At 47.9% G+C, this 5,484-nt stretch overlaps 1 long non-coding RNA gene across 1 annotated transcript; it reads left to right on the top strand.

Annotated features, from left to right (window-relative positions):
* The first annotated feature begins 524 nt into the window (after positions 1-524).
* LOC126955176 (uncharacterized) lies at positions 525-5,240 on the top strand. The gene is made up of 2 exons (XR_007725828.1): positions 525-696; positions 2,867-5,240. It is a non-coding gene; the product is annotated as an uncharacterized LOC126955176 (long non-coding RNA).
* Positions 5,241-5,484: the final 244 nt, after the last annotated feature.

Genomic DNA, 5,484 nt, shown 5'->3' with positions numbered 1-5,484 from the left:
AAAATGACCAAGCGAAGCACAGAGATAAAACCCAGCCTGGGCCAGACGCGGTGCCTCACACCTTTAATCCCAGCATTTTGGGAGGCCCAGGCAAACAGATAACCTGGTTCAAGACCAGCCTGGCCAACATGGTGAAACCCTGTCTCTACTAAAAATACAAAAATTGGCCAGGTGTGCTGGCAGGCACCCGTAATCCAAGCTACTTGGGAGGCTGAGGCAGGACAATCGCTTAAACCCGGGAGGCAGAGGTTGCAGAAAGCCGACTTCTCGCCACTGCACTCCAGCCTGGGCGAGAAGAGCCAGACTCCCTCTCCAAACACAAACGCAAAAACCTGCCTCAAAGTGCCTGGAGGCCAGAGCCTATCACTCTCGCCTCATTCAGTGTAGTGTATGGTTGCAACTTCTGTCACTCAAGGCCTGGGGGGGGGGGGGGCTTATAGCCTATCCAATTAGGCCGCTGGATTGACAACTGCCAAATCAGGAGCGCAGTGGAGAGGAGGGGGCGGCATCCGGGATCTGGCGGGGCCTTTGCCTGTAGCTCCAGCCAGAGCTCCGTTAGGGCCTCATCGCTCTGCTTCAGCTCCTTGGGGAGGCGTCGGTGATTCTGCCACAGCCTCAGCCTCTGTCGCTCTGTGACCTGCGGGTATTGCATGATTCCTATCTAAGACTCTGGGACACTCCTGAAGTCGGGAAGTGGTGAGTGTGAGGGGCAGGGGGCAGGGCGTCCCGAGGCTGGGGAGGCCTCATGGGAACCGGCGGGAAATAGCGGCGGCAGGACCGAGTCTGTGAGTGGAGTTCGCGCTCAGCCCTCGGTCCTCAGTCCCCTCCCGTGAGGGACGCGGGCTCCTGTCAGTCCCCGCACAGCGGCTCTGCCCAGCCTGCAGCCCTCCTGGTGCAGCTCTGCGCCCGCAGCCCCGCACCTTCCCCGGGCTGTAGGGTGAGGAGCTCACCGGGAAGACGCCGGCGGAGCGTGCGCGGTGCCCGCGTGGCAGGAGCTGTGGTCCGGGGTCCTGTCCCTACTTTACCCGGTTCCGAATGAGATGGAGGCCCCGTCAAAACACAGAGTTCATGTGAGCAAACGGGACTCATTAATGGGACAGCGCCGGCCATGGCTCGCGGTTTGGGGGCTGCCAGCCGGTCTTGAAGGAAAGGCTTTTGTGAGGTGTGTGAGGAAGGGAAGCCATTCACCCGCCCGCCCCAACTTTCCCACCAGTCCCCTTGCCCTGAGCGCCTCCTCCGCGTGGCTGTTCCTGAGCGGTATCTTTTAGAATACGCTGGTGTCGTGCGCACAGCGCTTCGCTGGGTTCTGTGAGTGGTTCTGCCACATTATGGAACTTGAGGAGGGTGTGGGCGGCCCTGGTTTGTTGGAGACGTTCAGAAATGAAGACGGGTGTCCAGAGGCAGGGACTGGCGTCTGCAGGGGGGCAGTTGCGGGAAGAGCGCGGAGCTTGTGGGTCTGCGCTGACTCTGGGTAGGGTCGTTAGTGAGTTGCTGGACACCCCGTTGGGGTTGGAGCATTGACAGGTGTTGAGGAAACTCCGCACGTTTTCTGTCAGAAGAAAGACGTGGCTGAGCCTGGGCTGGAGGGAGTCGCCTAGTGTCTGCGGGAGGCGCGAGTGGGTTTTGCACATGCGCGGTCCCGCTGGGCACTGTCGGGTTCCTCCAGGTCTCCTCCCGGGGAAAGGGGACTGGGAACTTAAGAGGAAAGGAGGAGTTCTGAGAAATGTCCTTTCCCTGCACCCTGCTGCCAGCCCCCACCCAATGCTAACCCACTCCTGAGCACGCCCACTGGGCATTCGCACGGCCACACCCGTCCTAGGACAGGGTTCTACCCTCAGGAATTGTGGCCATGGCAGCTTTGCTCCTATAGTTTTCTGTCAAAAACACACGCAGTGCCCAGAGGACTCCTGGGTCATCTCAACCCCAGATCTGTAGCAGGAATCTGTTTGCTTCTCCAATCCAAGCTTCTGGACCATCTGATCCTAATCTCCTCTGCCTTTATGGACTCAGGAATCAGAGCATAGCCCTGCCTCAGCCTGTACCTGTAGCACAAACCAGTCCTTTCATCAGTTGTGCCCTGTCCCCACCCCATGGCTCTTGATAGCTCCTTTCTGTCTTCTGCTTTTTCCTTCCCCAAAAATCCTCTTCTGTGCACACAGTGTGCCCAAGTTCATCCCTTACGTGCCTACAATAATTCAGACGTTAGGGAATTCAAGACCATGCCTTTACACCTGGCTGTTGTAGGAACAAATAGAAATTAGAAAGAAGAGGCTTAATGATTTCTCTTTTGAATGAGGGAAGAATTTTTGTTCTTCTCCCTTTTCTTAAAGCATTTAGGTGGAATATTTTTATAATTATTTTCACTGGTTTTTGAAATATATGTAAATCATTTTTATCAGTTAAATAAGTCATTTGTCTTTTTTTGACTCAGACTTGTCTTTATCTAGGACCTGGAAACTATTGCTTTGAAATGTGAATAGCAAGAATATATACCACAGTTTCTGTAGGAGGGTGGGAGGCTGCCTTTAGCAGGTAACTGGCTCCACATTGCGAATCTACATCCTGTCATGAAGATGTGGGAAGTTTATTTTTCCTTTGAATATTACCAATTAGAAAACCCAGATTACCTCCCAAATTACTAGGTGAAATAATAAACTGTAAATGGTGCTTTCAAGTCTTCCACTTGAAAACTAATAATGGTGACTTTTTTTCTGTGTTTGTAGTCTCTTAGTAGATTGCCTTTAATGCACATCACATTTTGGTTTAATTATATAACAAAACATTTTCTTGCTGTTCTATTATGGTGGAAATTTTTTTGGGGATTGGAGATAATTTTTCTTTTCTCTCTCTTTTTTTTTTTTTTAAGATGGAGTCTTGCTCTGTTGCCAGGCTGGAGTGCAGTAGTGCGATCTCAGCTCACTGCGGTCTCCACCTCCCAGGTTCAAGTGATTCTCCTGCCTCAGCCTCCCGAGTAGCTGGGACTACAGGCGCGCCACCACACTCAGCTAAGTTTTTTATATTTTTAGTAGAGATGGGGTTTCACCATGTTGGCCAGGATGGTCTCCATCTTCTGAATTCATGATCCACCCACCTCGGCCTCCCGAAGTGTTGGGATTATAGGCGTGAGCCACCGTGCCTGGCTGAAAATTTTTATTTTAGTCATGTTTTCCATACATTGTTTAGAAGTACCAGATGTTATATACAAAGTGCCTATCAGGCTTCACTTGAGAGAAAAACCTTCATTCTCAGGATTCCAGCCACAACCCACAATTGTACGACAAAGTGCAGCAAGGTGCTCCCCAAATCTGCAAACAAAATAGTCTCTCTATTTGGGATCTACAGTCCCTTCTAGAGCAGTTAGACTAGATTTCTACAAAAATAACTTCAGAACAGCAATCAGTTATTTCACCTCCTTCAGTGCTCCTGTCATCTTCAGATCTGACACAGATTCAGAGATCATGGGGCCCATAAACCCAACCAGGATCATACATATGCATTGATTAAACTTGAGAACTTCAGTTCTCTCCCTCCTCCCCTTGGCCCAATGCCCACAAATGTGCATAGCTCACCAGCCCTCCAAGACCTAAATGTGCAGTTCCAAATTTTGAATTTATTTTCTGGGATTTGAGAGAAGAAAAGAACTTTTATTTGAGAAATACATGTTCTTTTAATGATCAGACCCAGAGTCTTGTTAAAATGAGACCACAGTGATATACTGTTCCCATCTTTGAACTGTTGGTCTTTTGAAATTGCTTGCTGTTGGCACAAGTGGCTATAAATTAACCTAATAATGCCACACTGGACACCATAACCCACACCCAATAGCTTAAAAATGTATATAACCAATCACTAACCAATGTTACTATTGTAAACCAATAAGAATTCCTGACAACTTTCTATCAGTTCCCTCTCTGCCTTCCTTTTTCCTTTACAAATATACTTGTAACTGGAGTGTATATTCAGGGCAGCTTTATACTCCAGGATTGCAATATTCAAGCTTTGGCCCCAAAACTCTCTACTTATATTATGTTTACCCTAGTATTTCCTTTTAGGTCAAAATATTCTTTAGAATGTGTTGAAGGAACCTCACTGAGGGGATCTCTCCTCTGGTTTTACTGTGCTTGCTCTAATCCCTAAGAATGCAGAAGCACATTGATCCCACCTAGAATCTGCATATAAAAGTTGGCCTCTGCCTAGGATTCCCAACACTGGACCAGACTTTGGGTTGAAGACATACGAAAAACTCACGGAAGACATTTTCTGCATCATGAGAGGCCAACATAGACATCTTAAGCCCCGTTTTTAGAGTGGAGCCCTTTGAGTTTTCCAGATCTTATTCAGTGACCTGCTACAGCTGTGTGAGAGGCTTCTGATGGGAACAAAATCCTGTGGCAGAATCTGTAAGTGTAACAAGCATCTTAGCAGTGGGAGGTAAGGCCACAAAATATCCGGAGCCTTAATGACAACCATAATCACAAGTATGCCTTCCTCCTGTATACTGTGTTATGGGAGTAGAGTACTTTTGTCCTTTTCCTTACCTCAGAGTTAGCTGATCACGGGCAGGGGATATCACATCTGGAGCCAAGATATGCAGGTCCACTAGGACAGCTCCATTTTCTATTTGCACCCCACAAAGTCAGCCTGAGTGTCTCCTCCATGGATCACTATGGGGGCATCAACCAAAGGTCACTGGGGACACTCTCACCAGCATCTTTGAGTAATGAGACATTTGAGGATGTCCTGTGCAGACTGGGGTCAGTCTGACAAGAAGGTCTAATTCTGCTCCCATTTCAGAGGAAGATTAAGTGACTCATCCAGGGTTTGTGCCTCCCCTCACAGAAAGAATCTCCTTGGTTTTTACCCAGATAAGAATTGCTCCAGTTTTCTGGTTCTTTGGTGAAAAATGAGGAGATCTGGAGACCCAAACTGATCAATAACCTAATTGCTTCTATTTCATATGGTCATTAGAAAAAGACATAAAGCAGTCATGGTCCCTACTATCAAGGAACTTGCAGTCTGGAGCACATGAATAAATGGTTGAATTCAGCATTGTGTGTTCAGTACAAAGATGGACACTGTACAGGAGACTTAAGCTTCATTTGGGTTACTTCCCTTTTATTGTTTTGTGAGTTTTGATGCCACCACCTGATCAGCTGTTCATTGGCAGAAGAGAAATTGTTGTTATTACTATTCATATTGTTTTTACCTTGCTAAGAATAAATAATTAGTTTCTAATATAATTGGTCTAGAAAAACATAAGGGTTTTGGTTGAATTCCTTGCTATTGTGTGTTATAAAATAGGGAATTAGCTAAAATAGATTAAGATACAGAAACTCGGCCGGGCACGGTGGCTCAAGCCTGTAATCCCAGCACTTTGGGAGGCCGAGACGGGCGGATCACGAGGTCAGGAGATCGAGACCATCCTGGCGAACACGGTGAAACCCAGTCTCTACTAAAAAGTACAAAAAAACTAGCTGGGCGAGG

The sequence above is a fragment of the Macaca thibetana genome, chromosome 5, assembly GCF_024542745.1.
Source record: "Macaca thibetana thibetana isolate TM-01 chromosome 5, ASM2454274v1, whole genome shotgun sequence".
Classification (NCBI taxonomy): Eukaryota; Metazoa; Chordata; class Mammalia; order Primates; family Cercopithecidae; genus Macaca; species Macaca thibetana.
The sequence above is the reverse complement of the archived record's forward strand: the minus strand, read 5'-3'. Positions and strand labels throughout refer to the sequence as shown.